This window comes from Schistocerca serialis, chromosome 11 (assembly GCF_023864345.2).
Source record: "Schistocerca serialis cubense isolate TAMUIC-IGC-003099 chromosome 11, iqSchSeri2.2, whole genome shotgun sequence".
Taxonomy (NCBI): Eukaryota; Metazoa; Arthropoda; class Insecta; order Orthoptera; family Acrididae; genus Schistocerca; species Schistocerca serialis.
This window is the reverse complement of record NC_064648.1, coordinates 40,299,450-40,322,036: the sequence shown is the minus strand read 5'-3', so window position 1 is coordinate 40,322,036 and position 22,587 is coordinate 40,299,450. Positions and strand designations below refer to the sequence as shown.

The window sequence follows — 22,587 nt, the reverse complement described above, 5'->3', positions numbered from 1 at the left end:
CTGGCAGTTGCGCGCTCTCTCTCTCTCTCTCTCTCTCTCTCTCTCTCTCTCTCTCTCTCTCTCTCTCTCTCACACACACACACACACACACACAGAGAGAGAGAGAGAGAGAGAGAGAGAGAGAGAGAGAGAGAGAGAGAGAGGATCAGAAATTTGATTTCCCTGTTTCATCGCAGTTGTTGACAGAATTTAAAAATTCTAAAATTCTGTCATAACCTGCTCAGTAACAGCTGCAATAGTGTCTTAAATCTTTGCCGCACTACAGCAGTTGCAAACTGTCTGTGTGTCTTGACGGAGTGTAACGCAGAGCGCGCAAATTACGCAGACTGTATTAATCCAGTATTTGAGAGCACCTAAGTCACTCCGAACAAGGTTTACACTCAACTTCAACCCTTTAAGAATATTTTTGTCAGTGACACGCCCCACTAAATGATCGAAGGAAAGAAATTTATAGTGGGGATGAAATCATCTTCCAAAACCTTCACGTACCAGTATCTGCTCACCGTGCCATCAAGGAATATCGCAGCGATTCTACATCTACTGGTATATTCCGGTAGCCACCAAGCGGTGTTTGACGGAGGCACTATTCGCGCCAAAGTCATATTCCCTCCCACCGTCTGTTCCACTCGCCGAAGGCGCGAGGGAAAAAAACGACTGTCTGAACGCCTCAGTGCGAGCTCTAGTTTCCCTTATCTTTCAATGGTGATCATTGCGCGATTTGAAAGTTGGTGGTAATAATACATTCTGTACCTCGGCGAAGATATTTTCGCCGTTCGTGCAGTCAGACAGCAGGATTAGGAATGTCGTTTTAATTTATTACTCGTTTGTTAATCCTAACCCATTTTGCATACACTATCTACAAAATTATGTCATTGTACAACACACAGTGCAGGAGCTACAGACTCCTAGACAACGCAGCGCAGAACACCCAGACTATATCCACAACAGACATCCAGCAAACTTTGCACATAATTGCAAACCTTCACTGAAGTATTTTTCGCGTGTACATTTAACGTCAAACGTTAATGCATCTACTCATTTGTGAAATAACCAGACGTTTGAAGCTGGTTTATATGCGACTATTCGATTCCTTACAGATTGGGGGCTGGGGGTGGGCGGAGACGTTGTGGTCTGACTGGAAAATTTCCGATAGGTGTAACAGCCCCAGGAAAACGTGGAAATTTGTATCCCCAGAGACACCTTACGACGTGTGCCGGAGGGGTACCCAACTTTTTGTAGCATTCACACCTACCGCTTTCGAGTTGCAGTCGTGTTTGGCCCGCGGGAAGAACGACTGCTGGCACGATTCCGTCTGGACACGAATCTCTGTAATCCTCATGAATTTAGACAACACTGTCTGTGGAGCACAGCTATCCGGTGCTATACTCAGGTTAAATCAACAGTCCAAATCGCAAAGTTGTTGTTGTTGTTGTTGTTGTTGTTGTCGTCTTCAGTCCTGAGACTGGTTTGATGCAGCTCTCCATGCTACTCTATCCTGTGCAAGCTTCTTCATCTCCCAGTACCTACTGCAACCTACATCCTTCCGAATCTGCTTAGTGTATTCATCTCTTGGTCTCCCTCTACGATTTTTACCCTCCACGCTGCCCTCCAATACTAAATTGGTGATCCCTTGATGTCTCAGAACATGTCCTACCAACCGATCCCTTCTTCTAGTCAAGTTGTGCCACAAACTTCTCTTCTCCCTAATTCTATTCAATACCTCCTCATTAGTTATGTGATCTACCCATCTAATCTTCAGCATTCTTCTGTAGCATCACATTTCGAAAGCTTCTATTCTCTTTTTGTCCAAACTATTTATTGTCCATGTTTCACTTCCATACTTCACTACACTCCATACAAATACTTTCAGAAACGACTTCCTGACACTTAAATCTATACTCGATGATAACAAATATGGCCATCTTCTATCCACCTTTCAAGACACTGTCCATTCCGTTCAACTGCTCTTCCAAGTCTCTGACAGAATTACAATGTCATCAGCGAACGTCAAAGTTTTTACTTCTTCTCCATGAATTTTAATACCTACTCCGAATTTTTCTTTTGTTTCCTTTACTGCTTGCTGAATATACAGATTGAATAACATCGGGGAGAGGCTACAACCCTGTCTCACTCGCTTCCCAATCACTGCTTCCCTTTCATGCCCCTCGACTCTTATAACTGCCATCTGGTTTCTGTACAAATTGTAAATAGCCTTTCGCTCCCTGTATTTTACCCCTGCCACCTTTAGAATTTGAAAGAGAGTATTCCAGTCAACATCGTCAAAAGCTTTCTCTAAGTCTACAAATGCTAGAAACGTAGGTTTGCCTTTCCTTAATCTTTCTTCTAAGATAAGTCGTAAGGTGAGTATTGCCTCACGTGTTCCAACATTTCTGCGGAATCCAAACTGATCTTCCCCGAGGTCGGCTTCTACCAGTTTTTCCATTCGTCTGTAAAGGATTCGTGCGAGTATTTTGCAACCGTGACCTGTCAAGCTGACAGTTCGCTAACTTTCACACCTGTCAACAGCTGCTTTCTTTTGTATTGGAATTATTATATTCTGAGGGTATTTCGCAATAACATTTATCATCATCGGTTGAGGCTTAAAGCTGCTGCTAGATTGTTTTGGGGCTCTGTGGCTGGTGCTGATTTTGTCTTGATGCACTTTGCTTGTGCTTGAGATACACCTGCGAGAAAGTAATACGATTCAGTGTGCTAGGAACATACGCTGCCAGAATTTTATTAGCAGACCACACCGCGATGCAGAACGGGTCTCTTGCGGCGTGTGCCACAGGAATCGACTGAGCATCTCTGTGAAGCTTTGGCGCTTACTAAATGAACTCGTAACGAAACGCGCCGCTCTTCTTTGGACCTTGTGTGTTTGCTCTATCAGCCCTATCCGGTGTGGACCCCAGACTGACGAGCAGCACTCAAGTACTGGTCGAACGAGGCTTTTGCAAGCTGCCTCCTTTGGACGCTTCCAGTGAATATGTCTAGCGCCTAACTTACCTGCGGTTACTTTGATGGGGTGGTGCAACTTTAAATCGCTCCCAGGCATATTGTGTGTGCTACTGCTCCCTCCGATTGTTCTGCAGTCGTGGAACCGTGCAGTGACGAGTCTTCCAGCCTACATACATTTGCTCATGCTGAGGCTCAACTGCGAACCCCTGCACCGAGCACACATTGTCAGCACTTCTTCCTGCATTTCGTTACAGTTTTCTAGGTTTTCGACGTCTGCGAGTACAACAGCACCATGTGCAAAAAGCATCACGGAGTTTCCTGTGTCATTTATACACGGACTTAGGGTCGTAAGTGCAAATATCTCTCTTGATAACTGACAATTGTGCACTGAACAATATGACATCAGTGCTTATGTCATTTGCAGAAAAAAAAATGGCTCTGCGCACTATGGGACTTAACTTCTGAGCTCATCAGTCCCCTAGAACTTACAACTACTTAAAGCTAACTAACCTAAGGACCCCACACACATCCATGCCCGAGGCAGGATTCGAACCTGCGACCGTAGCGGTCGCGTCATTTGCAGACTAACAATTGTAGCTATTAGGAGTAGCATGTTTTTAGGGTGTGCACCACGGCCAATTGTAAAATGTGCAGGAGGAAGCCTGGGCAGAAGGTCGGGCGTTGATGCCCGGACGCGTGGGCGTGGAAGGGATTGTTTCTACTGAGGGCCGTAGCGCAACTACGACCGTGCGGAAAACATCAGGCAGAGAATTATGTGACGTGTATGTGGGGAAGAATATTAGAAGTAACGAGAAAACAGCTAATGCTCCTCGCTTGGCGCACATGCGATGTCGCTTTTGCGCGTCTCGTGATCTGTGCAGGTTAATTCTTACAATAAGGCAACCAGGTACTCTCAATAGGCCCAGTGGGATGAAATGAGGACAAATATCGCTGCTAGCCATTTCGAACCGTCAGTTTCGTCATGGGAGAGCTGTCCACATTAAACATTACGTGTATTTTATGTTGTACATTCAGTGTGGCAGAAATTGCTTGCAGTCGTTGTGCCCTACAACAAAAGGATGGGGTAAGGAAATCGACTGCTTTACTATAATTGAACTCATCATCCGATTATAAGAACGTGAACAGGTGTCTAACGTAAGACCTGATGAGGTTGTGTTTAACTGGACAACCTGAGTCGTTCTGAAGCACAGGGCCTGTCTGCTATTATTACACGAGTGTAAGGGTTGATTTGTGTACTGCCACGGCCACGATCACACCTTGTCACTTTTCTAGAAAATAACTCTGTGGGCTTTTAGCCGCTGCTTTCTCAACTGACGTCAGTTCTGTGACGCGCATTTTTCTGACATTTGGCTTCGTTCTAAACTATTCGACTAGCAAAGCAGGTGTAACGCAAATCCAAAGTTATCTAGTTTTTCAATATCGTGACAATGATTTTGTTGCATAGACGTAGGAACAGCAGGTTATAACATCGCAGTGATACAGGGTGTCCCATTTATCTTGACCACCCTAAATAACGCTTGGAAGCAAAACGAGCATCATGGAATGTAGTCGAATTAAATCGGGTGATGCTGAGCGGCCGGCCGTTGTGGCTGAGCGGTTATATGCGGTTCAGTCTGGATCCGCGCGACCGCTATGGTCGCAGGTTCGAATCCTGCCGCTGGCATGGATGTGTGCGCTGTCCTTAGGATAGTTAGGTTTGAGTAGTTCTAAGTTATAGCGGACTGATGACCTCAGATGTTAAGTCCCGTAGTGTTCAGAGCCAGTTTTAGTTGTCTCACTCCCCAACGGTGATTCTATGTAGATCCCTCAGAGTGGTTGGTGGGTCACGTCGTCCATATACAGCCCTTTTCTATCTATCCCAGGCGTGTTCGGTAGGGTGCTGGAGAACGTGCTGGCCACTCTAGTCGAGCGATGTCGCTATCCTGAAGAAAGTCATTCACAAGATGTGCACGGTGGGGGCGCGAATTGTAGTTGACGAAGACGAATGCCTCGCCAATATAATAAACTCATGACTGACTTACTCTCTCTATCTCTTTCTCTTTCCCCCTCTCTCTCGCTCCCTCTTTCCCCCTCTCTCTCGGTCTCTCTTTCCCCCCTCTCTCTCCTTTCCCTCTCTCCCTCTCTCTGACCTTTCTCTCCCCCTCTCTCTTCCCTCCCTCCTTCTTTCCCCCTCTCTTCCCTCCTTGCCTCCCTTCCTCTGTCTCTCTTTCCTCCCTCCCCCCTCTGTCTCTTCCCTCCCTCCCCCTCTGTCCCCCCCCCCCTCTGTCCCCCCCCCCCTCTCTCTCTCTCTCTCTCTCTCTCTCTCTCTCTCTCTCTCTCTCTCTCTCTCTCTCTAGTAATGTATTTCCGTCGTCGAACGTGAGTGCATGGGTTTTGCGCGACACGCGAACGCAACCATGAGTTGTTACCAACTAACGTCTGTAGTGATATGAGCAGGCCGTCGTCTACGGTCCAACCGATGTGACCACGAGGTCAGAAGGGGGCGCTGCAGGCGATGCTGACACAGCCCACTAACGCCATATATCGCCGCACTGTAGTAACGGATACGTTCGTCATACGCCCCACATTGATTTCTGCGGGTTTTTCACGCAGCGTTGCTTGTCTTTTAGCATCGACAACTGAACGCAAGTGGTGCTGCACTACGTCGTCAAGTGAAGACCATCGTCCAGAGCGTCCTCTGTGGTGATGGGTAATGCCTGGAATTACGCATTCTGAGGACACACTTGACACTCTGGACCTCCGAATAGTAAATTCTCTTAACGATTTCCGAAATGGAGTGACACCATGCGTAAAGCTTCAACTGCTATTCCGCCTTCAGTGTCTGTTTATTTTCGTCGTGCGACCATAATCAGATGGAAAATCAGTTCACACGAACCATTTGAGTACAAATGATAGCTCTGCCAACGGACTGCCCTTTCAGATGTTGTCTGTGCGATACTATTGCCATGAATATAAGTGCATGTCTCTATCCCATGACTTTGCCAAGTCAGTGTACACTCCTAGACCGCTGTGGTACGGAAGAAAAAATTCAAATGGCGCATTACTCAATTACTAAAATCATTGTTACAACTAAAATGACCTTGTCACGAGTTTGTACTTGTACAGCATGAACTTGGAAATACTGCTCCGTGGATAATCTGCCACCAACGAAGTTTTTGGGTAGGGTCTTCGTCTTTCGTGAAAGAGGCTGCTGCACTTTCAACTTTACATTTGGGCGTGTTTCGTGCAGACCGAATTGCTATATGCTGTAGGGAGGTACAACAACCGAGCTTCATAGCAAGAAGGAGGAGTCACAACCTGTTGGCAGCCACAGTTAATTCGTGCAGTGTGATTCGTGAGATTACTGTGAACGGTGGATCGCAGCGACGTGCCGTGCGGCGAGACACGCGTTGTCTGCGGACAGATGGCGCATTCGAGCGACAGGTTGGAGGCGCGTGTCGGTCTTAACAAGTGTGACAGCTGCAGGGAGGGCCGTGTGGGGCGTTCCCCGCTGGGCAGGCGGCCGTGCAGCGACGTTTCGCGTCTGGTCAGCTCTGCGAGTGGCTGGCGGCAGACACGCAGGCCGAGCTTGTGCCGACACGACACAACTCGGTGCTCACGAGGGCTTCAGCAGCTGCTGTTGATACCCCCAGGCCCGGATCTAGCGGGCAGGGAATGGGGTGAAGGGTAGGGAGGGGGGGCGCAAACCAGGTATCTGCCCCGGGCGCCAACTTCAGGGGGCGCCAAATTCACATTCTTGAAGGGAAAAATCTTGTTTTACGGAGCACCTTGCATCCAGCGCACGTTGGTCTGTCGATTACTCATATCATTTTGCAGCGCATCCCTGCTGGTTTTTCAACACATTCTGTCTTGATTTCAAGCGCATCATAAGTTCATTGTGTACGTGACGTCTCTGCCAGGGGAATCCCCGTTACATGTAGAAATAAAAAGCTTTACCTCAGACAAAAGCGGACGGCCCTATATGATGATAAGAGTTGTCATACTTATTTGCGAAACCCATAGATTCAGAATACCAGAGTGGAAATGAACGACTAACTCGAATAACACGTAAGAAAGATTATTATCTTCTCTGTATATACAAAAAACTGAAATTTTCACGGAAATTTTCTGCCGGACCTCGGAATAGTGCGGAAAGCGTGTCGTACGAACATCTAATAACACCTAACCGCAGGACAAACGGGGACTAACTAAACTGCTGATTCTCGCAGGGTTAGTGAAGTTATCTGAGAATAAGGTTAAACGATGTCACGAATGCTTACCGAGAACCCACACAAGTCTTCGATACTATTCGTATTAATTGATCTTTCGCTATTGGACAACGTCATTCCCATTTTTTATGTACCGAAACGTTTGACGAACTTAGATGAGGTAATAGATCCTTCCGCAGAAAAAAAAAGCACGCCGTGTAAAGCGGCAGCACGATTACAGAGGAAGGAAATGCTGGGACCTAAGGCTTGACGAAATGTCTACTGCCTTGTTTGTCTTTTGTATTTACTGGTTTTACATTTCCTACATTTAACTTCATGCCACACAAAAGAGAAAGTTATTAGACAATAGACAGTGCAAATTTTCTGAACAGTTCTTATTCTAACAAGTCAGATATAATTTCACCCTGTATTAATTGTTTCTTTTTTTTAAGGGTTGTAGGATGTCACACCAGGACAGGCACCACAGAAAGATCCGTCCGTACCTGAAGACAGCAAAATTGCTCAAGCCACACCAATACCCAACAAGGGAAGTACCAGTAATGCGCTGAACTACTTGACCCTATCACTAACGTCGCCTTGCAGGACGGCTTCACAACATATGCCGTGTTCCAACACTATGAATTATCTCTAAGAAAACGATTTATTGACACATAGTCAGCACGCATTCAGAAAATACCGTTTTTGCGGAACACAACTAGCTCTTTATACTCATGAAGTAATAAGTGCTATCGACAGGGCATGTCAAATTGATTCCATATTTATAGATTTCCAGAACGTTAACGACACCGTTCTTCACAAGCGTCTTCTATCCAAACTGCGTGCCTACGGAGTATCGCCTCAGTTGTGCGACTCGTTTCGTGATTTCCTGTCAGAAAGGTCACAGTTCGTAGTAATAGACGGAAAGTCATCGAGTAAAACAGAAGTAATATCCGGCGTTCCCCCGCACCCGTAGCCCCACTCTTTACTCCATCAACACAAAAACGACTTCCAAAATGATTTAGATAACATATCTCTATGCTCCGAAAAGTGGCAACTGACCCTGAGTAAGGAAAGGTGTAAAGTTATTCACACGAGTACTAAAAGAAATCAGCTAAATTTCGATTACGCGATAAGTCACACAAATCTGAAGGCTGTTAATTCAACTAAATACTTACGGATTACAATTACAAATAACCTAAATTGGAACGATCACATAGATAACGTTGTGGGTAGAGCAAACAAAAGACTGCGATTCATTGGCAGAACACTTAGAAGCTGCAACAGGTCTACCAACGAGACTGCCTACACCACTCTTGTCCGCCCTATTCTGGAGTACTGCTGTGCGGTGTGGGATCCGCATCAGGTGGCACTGACGGATGACATCGAAAAAGTACAAAGAAGGGCGGCTCGTTTTGTATTATCGCCAAATACGGGAGATAGTGTCACAGACATGATACGCCAATTGGAGTGGCAATCATTAAAACAAAGGCGTCTTTCGTTGCGACGGGATCTTCTCATGAAATTTGGATCACCAGTTTTCTCCTCCGACTGCGAAAACATTGTTGGCACCCACCTACATAGGGAGAAATGGTAATCACGATAAAATAACAGAAATCAGGATTCGCACAGAAAAATTTAAGTGCTCGTTTTTCCCGTGGGCCGTTCTAAAGTGGAACGGTAGAGAGATGGCTTGAAGGTGGTTCATTGAACCCTCTGCCAGCCACTTTATTGTGAATAGCAGAGTAATCACGTGGCTGGAGATGCCATCGAAACATTTCAGAACACGTACATTTCTATGCTCGAGAAAAAAACTTTTTTCCAAACACATCGTAAAGTATGTAGAACGTAGCAAATAGCGCCATTTTGCTTTATGCTTTGTACCTTGTTTTCTTGCTTTTTTCGTCCAATAGTGCAGTTACGTACAGCGGATCTCCCGCCCTCGCAGTCCAACTCTGTGACCACACATGCATGAGGCAGTGACAGTTAACTGTGCTCCATATTCCGCTTCGCTGTTTCTAGTCTCCTCATTTTTTCACTGTCTAATACACCCTGTTTTCGTGCTTGGTCTATGTGTTCTTTTTCGAAAGCTATTCAATGGGCCAACTTAGCACTAAATGTGAGGGGGGAGGGGGGAGGGAGGGGGAGTGCCACCATTGGCGTCATAGAGACACTAGGGTCATGACTACATCAATGAAGAGTCAATACCAAGCTGCTGCTTCAAGTCCAAAGTGATGTCTTGGTGAGAGTTGATTTCGTGAATGTCGAAGTAGGCGTGTTGTTAAAAAAAAATTATTGCGATAATTACGTGAAGTCCACGGAATCCTGTTGGAACTGCGTCTGCGATAGTGAAAGGTGCTTCTCAGTATTCGTTTGCTTGAAGTATTGTGTGCTGATTTACACGACGGCACGGAAGGTGCACGCACTTCGAGTGGTCGATTCTGAGCGGGAAGTCTGCCGCGTAGAACGGCTTATGGAGGGAGGCGTTCTCGGAGCAGGAGGGAAGCGTGGCGCCGTCCTCGCGGAACTGCACCGACTCGAAGGAAGGCCTCGGCGCTTGTCGGTGACGTCACGCCAGCTAGGCACGGCCAACGCCGGCTCTGTTGCAGGCAGAAACGCCTGGCCGTGCTTATCACTATACATCTCTTACTTTTGGACAACATGTTTGGTATTGTTTTGGATTCTGCAGTTTTATTTAGATGAAAGATTTTCTTGCTATCGTAAAGATACAAATGAAGATCATAGTTCTGTATTACTGAATCCTGTCAAAACATACGTAGATCAATATGAGAAGACGCTTTGCCCCATTGCAAGCATCGGAAATTTTACATTCGAGTAACTATATTTACTTGATCCATTTTGTTATCGAAACTAACCCCAACCCTCTTACAATTAACTCGTTTCTTTTATTTATTTTCGTTTGACATCGTCACTGGAAATGTGAACTAATTTACATGTGTAAATGTCCAACTGTTGCCAGTCATTAGATTACAGTCGTTTTCGACGAAAGGAAGTCTAAACAGGAAATAAAATAGCTTCGTACATCGAAAATACTGCTGAGCTTAAACTTTTTTAAACGTGCACATTCGAAAAGATAAATATTCTCCTCTTTCAACTGAAAGGAGAAACTTTTACAAGATAAGAAGAATTTATTTGATAAAACAAGTATCTCTCTCTTGCCTCTTCTTCTGTCCCCCACCCCCTCCCCCAAAGTGTACAATCGCAGGATATTTCATTAACATTCAGTGCTCCTCACCCCATAGTCAACCGAGATACCTAAAGAAGAGCACCAATATGTTCACAGTTTCTTGTAAAAGCAACCCAGTACAAACGTTACTCCCTCAGATTTACAAATAAGGTAAAGAAGTACGAACTCTGCTGCTGCTGGACCATGAAGTTGTTTTTGTATGTCAATCAAACAGGTGGAAATTTAAATTCACGAGTACACTATTTGTTAAGAAGTGTAATGAAGTGCACAGTTAATTGATTGCAGAAATCTGTCAGAACAATGTGTGTTCGTCAACTCCCGCCAGTAGTTTCACATTTTCCTGCGTCAGGGAGGGAGACACCAACACCACCATTATGGCTATCCCTGCAGCAGACGTGGCGTTCGCCGTGCCTAGCTGACGTGACGTGGTGAACAAGCGCCGAGGCCTTCCTTTGAGTCGGCGGCAGCGAGTTGGTGCAGTCCCCCAGAGGGCTGTGGTTGCGCCCGGAATGCGGGCCAGTGTGCCACTGTGTCGCATCGACGTGTCGCCCTATCGACCGCGCCTGGCCCCGCCCACAGCGTCGAGCCGCCGCCGCCGCCACTGCCATCTGCCGGCGCCGCTGCCGCAACTGCGCGCCGCTAGTTGGCGTTCCGGCCGCGCGGCGGCGCCGCCGTCGCCGATGCCATTCTTTCTTTTTGCTCGTCCCTGTGCCCGGAAACGGGCGGCCGGCTTTTTGCCGGGCCGGCCCTTTGTCTGGCAGCCCGCTGGGCGCTCCGGCCGCCGTAATGGGGCCGACACGTCTCTCTCTGCCAAACGGGACGCAACTTACTATCAGCTACGTGATACTCTGCAGAGCGCTGTGGAGTGCGTGGCGGGGCCGTACCCACAACGCAAGATCCCCGTCGCAACACCTTCAGTGGAGAGATGGAGCACGAAAACAGCAGCATGTGGGGGAAAAAAAGCGAATTAGAAACGGGGGAACGGTCCAACAACTAGAAGTGCAATAAACATCAGCCTAAAACAACAGCGGCGTCGTGGTTGCCGGCACGGAAGCTGAGTGTGTTCGGTCAGAAGGCAAGCAGCACTCTGTAATTAAAAAAAACTCACTAAAGCAATTTGAACGGGTCTTGTGGCGTCCGACCACACCAAACGCGGCGAACTTTATCGAACAAAATGAAAAAAAAGAAAAGGTGGCCATGATAATGGACTACTAAGCGGGCGAGCGGCGTTCAACACTCCCTATGTTTAACATTATGAACTGAACTGTCCGTCAGGTCCTCGCAATGCTTGTTCTTTCTTGGTAACACTTCAAATCGACGGTCTTCCGTTACCATTTTGCGCACTTTTGCAATGATTTCTGGAGCAGCGACACATCTTGGCCGACCACTGCGCGGATCCTCATCTAAGCTCTCCCGGCAAAATTTAAATTCATTTGTCCGCTTGGCAAGAGTTGAATATGAAGCACCAGAGTCCCCCAGTGTGTTCTGGAAATCGGCAGGAATGTCCTCTGCTTTCCTACCTTTCTTCACGAAGTACTTCATCACTGCTGGAATCTCGATTTTCTCCGTCTTCGCAAATGACTACGCGGGAACGACAACAGAGCCACGTCACCGCCACAGCTCTCTTTTGAGAGCACCGGCGTGGCACGTGTTTACAGGCAGCGGTCCAATGAATATCACGTGAACAACGCGTTCCGCTAGTGCTGACCTCTCGTGGGGATTCCGAGAAGTTTTCAAACCACCCTCGTATATTCCCGGAATTTCAGTAGTCTGTATTGATTATTTTGTGGTGTTGCGATATTTTTCTGTCCGTCTGTTTCACTCTGAGGTTATAGAAATAGTATAATTACTATAGTTGAATTCTTTTATCTTGGCGGTTCGCGCATGCCCGCCCAGACGCGGTAGATTGCTGCGTTGCCAGTTGCACACGACGCACGCGCCGAGAGAAGCAGCGGCATATTGTAGTATAGTTCGCAAACTTACGTTTGGGGGGGGGAGGGGGCGCAGTTTATGAAGTAAAGCCACCACGGTCGCATTAACCCTTTCGCTGCTACAGAGACGTCGTGCTCCCCGCATTCCGCGCTGTGCGCGATTTTGTCATCACTGCACTGCTCGCCTGTGCAGACACACGGTGTTCCGACTGCTTTGACACACTTATCATTCGATTTCACAAAAACTATTTGGGCCGAAAATTTGATTTTTACACGTCTTCTTGACTGATACCTTCCCCCCCATAAACGACTTAATTTTGTTTCGATGTTCAACGCAGTCATTGTGCAGCATTAAATGTAGTAAACCATTGCACGAAATTTTGAAGAGTTTACGGAGGTAAAAGTCCATAGCGTATACTTTCCATATGGTAGATTTTAGTTGCCACTAGAAATTTCAAAAAATTACATTCAAACGAATAAATAAAGATAATATCAAGCTCCCGCCAAGGTCTGAACTCAGAACCTTTCGCTTAGCAGCCATACACTTTAACCATTACGCTAACACAGCTCGCCATTCAATTTATCTCCTGGAAGACATTAAAATACCACGCAAAATACCGACAAACACCGTTGGTACGATTATGAATTACTCACGATTCGTCGAAGTGGAATAGGAAATAAACATTTACTGTTGTTCTTTATTGCGAAAAAGCGGTTAGTGAGAATGATATAAACACTTTTCCTTGCTATCGCCTGAATGACACTTATTGCTTGTTTGGTTTAATTAATTAATAGAATATGAAGCAACTGGTATAAAGAATGCTTTTTCCATACTTTCTATAAAAGAAAGTATGCTATCAAGACATTGCTTTTGTTCAGCTACTTTATTTATGACTGAACGTTTCTGAAACTAAAGACACTCGTCCGTGCATTCGAGCTCTGGCAACGTCGTTCTCCGTTCATTGGCTCACTGCGTTTTGTGACGTAAGATGCGCAGAAAGAACCTAAACTCGGCCGCCGTCATAAATGACGGGCACTTTAGTTGGGACTTATTACCGACTCGTCCTCATATGGTCGTATACGTTACAAAAGCTTGTCGTCATCTGCAGGCCAGCCTGACGTCTGAGTCATCAGGTGGGCTGAATGCGTTGTGTGGACTGCTTCTGATCCGTAGAGTAACCCGAGTGTGAGTAATTATCACACGAGCCGAACGCGTCACACAGACCTGTACCCATGTGTAGTGTAGCCCGAGGCCTAGGTTAGTTTAAAGTTGACACTTTGCATGGGAGTGGGCTAAGCGGTATCGAAGGCTTCAATAACCACAGCAGTTGCACTCCACTGTCCACGTGTTGTTGTTGTTGTTGTCTTCAGTCCTGAGACTGGTTTGATGCAGCTCTCCATTCTACTCTATCCTGTGCAAGCTTCTTATCTCCCAGTACCTACTGCAACCTACATCCTTCTGAATCTGCTTAGTGTATACATCTCTTGGTCTCCCTCTACGATTTTTACCCTCCACGCTGCCCTCCAATACTAAATTGGTGATCCCTTGATGCCTCAGAACATGTCCTACCAACCGATTCCTTCTTCTAGTCAAATTGTGCCACAAACTCCTCTTCTCCCCAATCCTATTCAATACCTCCTCATTAGTTATGTGATCTACCCATCTAATCTTCAGCATTCTTCTGCAGCACCACATTTCGAAAGCTTCTATTCTGTTCTTGTCCAAACTATTTATCGTCCATGTTTCACTTCCATACATGGCTACACTCCATACAAATACTTTCAGAAACGACTTCCTGACACTTAAATCAATACTCGATGTTAACAAATTTCTCTTCTTCAGAATCGCTTTCCTTGCCATTGCCAGTCTACATTTTATATCCTCTCTGCTTCGACCATCCTCAGTTATTTTGCTCTCCAAACATACATCTACTACTTTAAGTGTCTAATTTCCTAATCTAATTCCCTCAGCATCGCCTGATTTAATTCGGCTACATTCCATTATCCTCGTTTTGCTTTTGTTGGTCTTCATCTTATATCCTGCTCTCAAGACACTGTCCATTCCGTTCAACTGCTCATCCGGGTCGTTTGCCGTCTCTGACAGAATTACAATCTCGTCGGCAAACCTCAGAGTTTTTATTTCTTCTCCATGGATTTTAATTCCTACTCCGAATTTTTGTTCTGTTTCCTTTCCTGCTTGCTCAATATACAGATTGAATAACATCGGGGATAGGCTACAACCCTGTCTCACTCCCTTCTCAACCACTGCTTGCCTTTCATACCCCTCGACTCTTATAACTGCCATCTGGTTTCTGTACGAATTGTAAATAGCCTTTCGCTGCCTGCATTTTACCCTTGCCACTTTCACAAACTGGAAGAGAGTATTTGTCCACGTGTAAGATATTAAATAAATTGATATATTTATGAAAGGTGTGACGCGCATGGAAATGCAGTGCTGTCAGTTAACGCTTCAGGCCTTTCTCAGAGTAGCTGTGACGCAAGCTCTTGCAGGCTGTGCGCGCTCGGATGCTGACCGCCCCGTGTTTGTGTGTTACAGGTGGGGACAGCGGCGCGGCTGCAGACGTCCCACGGTAACCCTGGTGAGTACCGCACCGGCCAACACCTGGCTCCCCTTCAGCCAGTAGCTCGTCGTAGCGCTGAATGGTACCTAGCGCCCTTCAACTGCTCCTCAGTCCTGGTTTCAGCAAAATCCGTACTCATACTAAAATGTAGACTTTCACGGCCTGGAATTGTCATGTCCCTTATAATTATCCGGGCTGTTATGTCGTGGTCGGTTGATGAATTCCCAATGTTTCGTCCCCGTCTGCGGAGGACATCTTCAAGGGGGTCTGTAGCTCACTGACTCAGTCAGTAGCGAGCCAGTGGGTGTGTTGGACCCTCCATCGAGCTACAGACCCCCTTGAAGATGTCCTCCGCACACGAGGACGAAAGGTTGGGAATTGATCAACCGACCACGACATAAGAGCCTGGATAATTATAATGGACAAAAACCGTACTGCTACAACTTTTGCTCAAAACACGTGTCCTCACAGATGTGAAAGATTACAGGCCTGTATCGTAGACGTCAGTCTCTTGCGCTATTATGGAACACGTCTTATATTCAGATACGGCGTGACACTTGTTGAACTATATGAAATAAATTGGTCATAACTTCTGAACGGTTTGCGTTGGGACGTTCAAACTGCACGGTTGGCCCCGGGCCACGATGAGCATTAATGTGATTTGGTTTAGCGTCGAAGCCCTCTTTCACTTGGATGGGTTCGTCAGTAAGCAAAATTGAAGCATCTGGGGGAGACTGAGAATCCCGACTTGGCGATCGAGAAGTCTCTGCACCCTTCACGGCTGACTGTGTGGTGTGCAGTGTCCAGTCAAGGAATAATCGCTGCGATATTCCTCGATAGCACGGTGACTACCGAACGGTACGTGAAAGTTTTGGAAGATTTCATCCCCATTATCCTAGAAGATAGATTAAGGAAAGGCAAACCTACATTTGTAGCATTTGTAGACTTAGATAAATCTTTTGACAATATTGACTGGAATACTCTCTTTTAAATTCTGTATCTGGCAGGGGTAAAATACGGGGAGCAAAAGCCTAATTACAATTTGTACAGAAACCAGATGGCAGTTGTAAGAGTCGAGGGACATGAAAGGGAAGCAGTGGTGGGGAAGGGAGTGAGACAGTGTTGTAGCCTATCCCCGTTGTTATTCAATCTGTATATTGAGCAAACAGTAAAGCATACAAAAGAAAAATTCGGAGTAGGATTTAAAACACACGGAGAAGAAATAAAAACTTTGATGTTGGCCGATGACATTGTAATTCTGTCAGAGACAGCAAAGGACTTGAAAGAGCAGTTGAACGGAATGGACAGTGTCTCGAAAGGAGCGTATAAGAAGAACATCAACAAAAGCAAAACGAGGATAATGGAATGTAGTCGAATTAAGTCAGGTGATGCTGAGGGAATTAGGTTAGGAAGTGAGACAGTTAAAGTAGTAAAGGAGTTTTGCTGTTTGGGGAGCAAAATAACTGATGATGGTTGAAGTAGAGAGGATATAAAATTGAGACTGGCAATGGCAAGGAAAGTGTTTCTGAAGAAGAGCAGTTGATTTGTACAGAACCATAAACCCAGACCTTGCACTTCCACCTAGACCCACAGCAAAACCCAAAATACGTAAAGTACATTTAATATGTGTGCAGTGCCCTCGGAACAAGAAAGGAGGAGGATGAGCACAACAAAACATGACGAGCGCTCAGTGCAGGACGTCGTACAGATGGTTCTGCAAAACCATATATTGCAAAATCAAGTTGTCAAAAAAACAAAAGCACTGGTGATGGCACAGAGGTGCTGAAACATGTTTAGGTAACAACAACAAAAAAATAGTGTGTCGCATAAAAGTCGGAAGCCTTATCCAATAACTTAAACTGAAAACACGGAAGAAATAAGAGCTGCGAGCCTAAAGGAAGAATACTTAAATCTATATCCGATGCTAGGAAAAATCTCTTTTTGATAAATACTTTCTTTTGCTATTGCCAGTCTGCATTCTACACTGCCTGGCAAAAAAAAAAGCAACAACTTGAGGACGTGTTTGGACAGCAGTGTGGTCTCGTACACATTGACACAACCCGGGGGGAATGGGGGGGGGGTGTATCGAAGTGATTGGAGTTGCTGTTACCTGTGACAGGTGGAAAGGCCATGAGAGGGAATTAGTTCTGTTCGTGTTAAGTGTTCATACGACGCCGAGTACCATGTATGAGGGCCACGAACAGCGTCAGATGTTGAGAGGTCCACAGTGAAGGGGACGGAGGTGTCGTGTACTCCAGTGAGACAGCGTTATCAGCACCCGCCAGAGTTCGACAGTGGGTCTCTATTTGGCTGAGTGGTCGAATCGTCCAGTGTGGGGCTTCCAGACGTGACCGTGGCGCGATGTCGGACTGCACGGAGACCTAAGGGCAGACACACTCACCGACGCCAAGGTTCACAGTGAAGGGGACGGAGGTGTCGTGTACTCCAGTGAGACAGCGTTATCAGCACCCGCCAGAGTTCGACAGTGGGTCTCTGTGTGGCTGAGTGGTCGAATCGTCCAGTGTGGGGCTTCCACACGTGACCGTGGCGCGATGTCGGACTGCACGGAGACCTAAGGGCAGACACACTCACCGACGCCAAGGTTCACAGTGAAGGGGACGGAGGTGTCGTGTACTCCAGTGAGACAGCGTTATCAGCACCCGCCAGAGTTCGACAGTGGGTCTCTATTTGGCTGAGTGGTCGAATCGTCCAGTGTGGGGCTTCCACACGTGACCGTGGCGCGATGTCGGACTGCACGGAGACCTAAGGGCAGACACACTCACCGACGCCAAGGTTCACAGTGAAGGGGACGGAGGTGTCGTGTACTCCAGTGAGACAGCGTTATCAGCACCCGCCAGAGTTCGACAGTGGGTCTCTATTTGGCTGAGTGGTCGAATCGTCCAGTGTGGGGCTTCCACACGTGACCGTGGCGCGATGTCGGACTGCACGGAGACCTAAGGGCAGACACACTCACCGACGCCAAGGTTCACAGTGAAGGGGACGGAGGTGTCGTGTACTCCAGTGAGACAGCGTTATCAGCACCCGCCAGAGTTCGACAGTGGGTCTCTATTTGGCTGAGTGGTCGAATCGTCCAGTGTGGGGCTTCCAGACGTGACCGTGGCGCGATGTCGGACTGCACGGAGACCTAAGGGCAGACACACTCACCGACGCCAAGGTTCACAGTGAAGGGGACGGAGGTGTCGTGTACTCCAGTGAGACAGCGTTATCAGCACCCGCCAGAGTTCGACAGTGGGTCTCTATTTGGCTGAGTGGTCGAATCGTCCAGTGTGGGGCTTCCAGACGTGACCGTGGCGCGATGTTGGACTGCACGGAGACCTAAGGGCAGACACACTCACCGACGCCAAGGTTCACAGTGAAGGGGACGGAGGTGTCGTGTACTCCAGTGAGACAGCGTTATCAGCACCCGCCAGAGTTCGACAGTGGGTCTCTATTTGGCTGAGTGGTCGAATCGTCCAGTGTGGGGCTTCCACACGTGACCGTGGCGCGATGTCGGACTGCACGGAGACCTAAGGGCAGACACACTCACCGACGCCAAGGTTCACAGTGAAGGGGACGGAGGTGTCGTGTACTCCAGTGAGACAGCGTTATCAGCACCCGCCAGAGTTCGACAGTGGGTCTCTATTTGGCTGAGTGGTCGAATCGTCCAGTGTGGGGCTTCCACACGTGACCGTGGCGCGATGTCGGACTGCACGGAGACCTAAGGGCAGACACACTCACCGACGCCAAGGTTCACAGTGAAGGGGACGGAGGTGTCGTGTACTCCAGTGAGACAGCGTTATCAGCACCCGCCAGAGTTCGACAGTGGGTCTCTATTTGGCTGAGTGGTCGAATCGTCCAGTGTGGGGCTTCCACACGTGACCTGGCGCGATGTCGGACTGCACGGAGACCTAAGGGCAGACACACTCACCGACGCCAAGGTTCACAGTGAAGGGGACGGAGGTGTCGTGTACTCCAGTGAGACAGCGTTATCAGCACCCGCCAGAGTTCGACAGTGGGTCTCTGTGTGGCTGAGTGGTCGAATCGTCCAGTGTGGGGCTTCCAGACGTGACCGTGGCGCGATGTCGGACTGCACGGAGACCTAAGGGCAGACACACTCACCGACGCCAAGGTTCACAGTGAAGGGGACGGAGGTGTCGTGTACTCCAGTGAGACAGCGTTATCAGCACCCGCCAGAGTTCGACAGTGGGTCTCTATTTGGCTGAGTGGTCGAATCGTCCAGTGTGGGGCTTCCACACGTGACCGTGGCGCGATGTCGGACTGCACGGAGACCTAAGGGCAGACACACTCACCGACGCCAAGGTTCACAGTGAAGGGGACGGAGGTGTCGTGTACTCCAGTGAGACAGCGTTATCAGCACCCGCCAGAGTTCGACAGTGGGTCTCTGTGTGGCTGAGTGGTCGAATCGTCCAGTGTGGGGCTTCCAGACGTGACCGTGGCGCGATGTCGGACTGCACGGAGACCTAAGGGCAGACACACTCACCGACGCCAAGGTTCACAGTGAAGGGGACGGAGGTGTCGTGTACTCCAGTGAGACAGCGTTATCAGCACCCGCCAGAGTTCGACAGTGGGTCTCTATTTGGCTGAGTGGTCGAATCGTCCAGTGTGGGGCTTCCACACGTGACCGTGGCGCGATGTCGGACTGCACGGAGACCTAAGGGCAGACACACTCACCGACGCCAAGGTTCACAGTGAAGGGGACGGAGGTGTCGTGTACTCCAGTGAGACAGCGTTATCAGCACCCGCCAGAGTTCGACAGTGGGTCTCTGTGTGGCTGAGTGGTCGAATCGTCCAGTGTGGGGCTTCCAGACGTGACCGTGGCGCGATGTCGGACTGCACGGAGACCTAAGGGCAGACACACTCACCGACGCCAAGGTTCACAGTGAAGGGGACGGAGGTGTCGTGTACTCCAGTGAGACAGCGTTATCAGCACCCGCCAGAGTTCGACAGTGGGTCTCTATTTGGCTGAGTGGTCGAATCGTCCAGTGTGGGGCTTCCACACGTGACCGTGGCGCGATGTCGGACTGCACGGAGACCTAAGGGCAGACACACTCACCGACGCCAAGGTTCACAGTGAAGGGGACGGAGGTGTCGTGTACTCCAGTGAGACAGCGTTATCAGCACCCGCCAGAGTTCGACAGTGGGTCTCTATTTGGCTGAGTGGTCGAATCGTCCAGTGTGGGGCTTCCACACGTGACCGTGGCGCGATGTCGGACTGCACGGAGACCTAAGGGCAGACACACTCACCGACGCCAAGGTTCACAGTGAAGGGGACGGAGGTGTCGTGTACTCCAGTGAGACAGCGTTATCAGCACCCGCCAGAGTTCGACAGTGGGTCTCTATTTGGCTGAGTGGTCGAATCGTCCAGTGTGGGGCTTCCAGACGTGACCGTGGCGCGATGTCGGACTGCACGGAGACCTAAGGGCAGACACACTCACCGACGCCAAGGTTCACAGTGAAGGGGACGGAGGTGTCGTGTACTCCAGTGTGACAGCGTTATCAGCACCCGCCAGAGTTCGACAGTGGGTCTCTATTTGGCTGAGTGGTCGAATCGTCCAGTGTGGGGCTTCCAGACGTGACCGTGGCGCGATGTCGGACTGCACGGAGACCTAAGGGCAGACACACTCACCGACGCCAAGGTTCACAGTGAAGGGGACGGAGGTGTCGTGTACTCCAGTGAGACAGCGTTATCAGCACCCGCCAGAGTTCGACAGTGGGTCTCTATTTGGCTGAGTGGTCGAATCGTCCAGTGTGGGGCTTCCACACGTGACCGTGGCGCGATGTCGGACTGCACGGAGACCTAAGGGCAGACACACTCACCGACGCCAAGGTTCACAGTGAAGGGGACGGAGGTGTCGTGTACTCCAGTGAGACAGCGTTATCAGCACCCGCCAGAGTTCGACAGTGGGTCTCTATTTGGCTGAGTGGTCGAATCGTCCAGTGTGGGGCTTCCACACGTGACCGTGGCGCGATGTCGGACTGCACGGAGACCTAAGGGCAGACACACTCACCGACGCCAAGGTTCACAGTGAAGGGGACGGAGGTGTCGTGTACTCCAGTGAGACAGCGTTATCAGCACCCGCCAGAGTTCGACAGTGGGTCTCTATTTGGCTGAGTGGTCGAATCGTCCAGTATGGGGCTTCCACACGTGACCGTGGCGCGATGTCGGACTGCACGGAGACCTAAGGGCAGACACACTCACCGACGCCAAGGTTCACAGTGAAGAGGACGGAGGTGTCGTGTACTCCAGTGAGACAGCGTTATCAGCACCCGCCAGAGTTCGACAGTGGGTCTCTATTTGGCTGAGTGGTCGAATCGTCCAGTGTGGGGCTTCCACACGTGACCGTGGCGCGATGTCGGACTGCACGGAGACCTAAGGGCAGACACACTCACCGACGCCAAGGTTCACAGTGAAGGGGACGGAGGTGTCGTGTACTCCAGTGAGACAGCGTTATCAGCACCCGCCAGAGTTCGACAGTGGGTCTCTGTGTGGCTGAGTGGTCGAATCGTCCAGTGTGGGGCTTCCAGACGTGACCGTGGCGCGATGTCGGACTGCACGGAGACCTAAGGGCAGACACACTCACCGACGCCAAGGTTCACAGTGAAGGGGACGGAGGTGTCGTGTACTCCAGTGAGACAGCGTTATCAGCACCCGCCAGAGTTCGACAGTGGGTCTCTATTTGGCTGAGTGGTCGAATCGTCCAGTGTGGGGCTTCCACACGTGACCGTGGCGCGATGTCGGACTGCACGGAGACCTAAGGGCAGACACACTCACCGACGCCAAGGTTCACAGTGAAGGGGACGGAGGTGTCGTGTACTCCAGTGAGACAGCGTTATCAGCACCCACCAGAGTTCGACAGTGGGTCTCTATTTGGCTGAGTGGTCGAATCGTCCAGTGTGGGGCTTCCAGACGTGACCGTGGCGCGATGTCGGACTGCACGGAGACCTACGGGCAGACACACTCACCGACGCCAAGGTTCACAGTGAAGGGGACGGAGGTGTCGTGTACTCCTGTGAGACAGCGTTATCAGCACCCGCCAGAGTTCGACAGTGGGTCTCTGTGTGGCTGAGTGGTCGAATCGTCCAGTGTGGGGCTTCCAGACGTGACCGTGGCGCGATGTCGGACTGCACGGAGACCTACGGGCAGACACACTCACCGACGCCAAGGTTCACAGTGAAGGGGACGGAGGTGTCGTGTACTCCAGTGAGACAGCGTTATCAGCACCCGCCAGAGTTCGACAGTGGGTCTCTGTGTGGCTGAGTGGTCGAATCGTCCAGTGTGGGGCTTCCAGACGTGACCGTGGCGCGATGTCGGACTGCACGGAGACCTAAGGGCAGACACACTCACCGACGCCAAGGTTCACAGTGAAGGGGACGGAGGTGTCGTGTACTCCAGTGAGACAGCGTTATCAGCACCCGCCAGAGTTCGACAGTGGGTCTCTATTTGGCTGAGTGGTCGAATCGTCCAGTGTGGGGCTTCCAGACGTGACCGTGGCGCGATGTCGGACTGCACGGAGACCTAAGGGCAGACACACTCACCGACGCCAAGGTTCACAGTGAAGGGGACGGAGGTGTCGTGTACTCCAGTGAGACAGCGTTATCAGCACCCGCCAGAGTTCGACAGTGGGTCTCTATTTGGCTGAGTGGTCGAATCGTCCAGTGTGGGGCTTCCACACGTGACCGTG

General features: G+C 49.2%; 1 protein-coding gene across 1 annotated transcript in view; it reads left to right on the top strand.

Annotated features, from left to right (window-relative positions):
- The window catches only part of LOC126427380 (uncharacterized), a 346,885-nt gene that overhangs the window by 172,413 nt on the left and 151,885 nt on the right, over positions 1–22,587 (top strand). Inside the window, exon 2 of the mRNA XM_050089729.1 lies at positions 14,860–14,902. The gene's annotated coding sequence lies outside the window, so the exon portion shown is untranslated. The remainder of the gene's footprint in view (positions 1–14,859; positions 14,903–22,587) is intronic.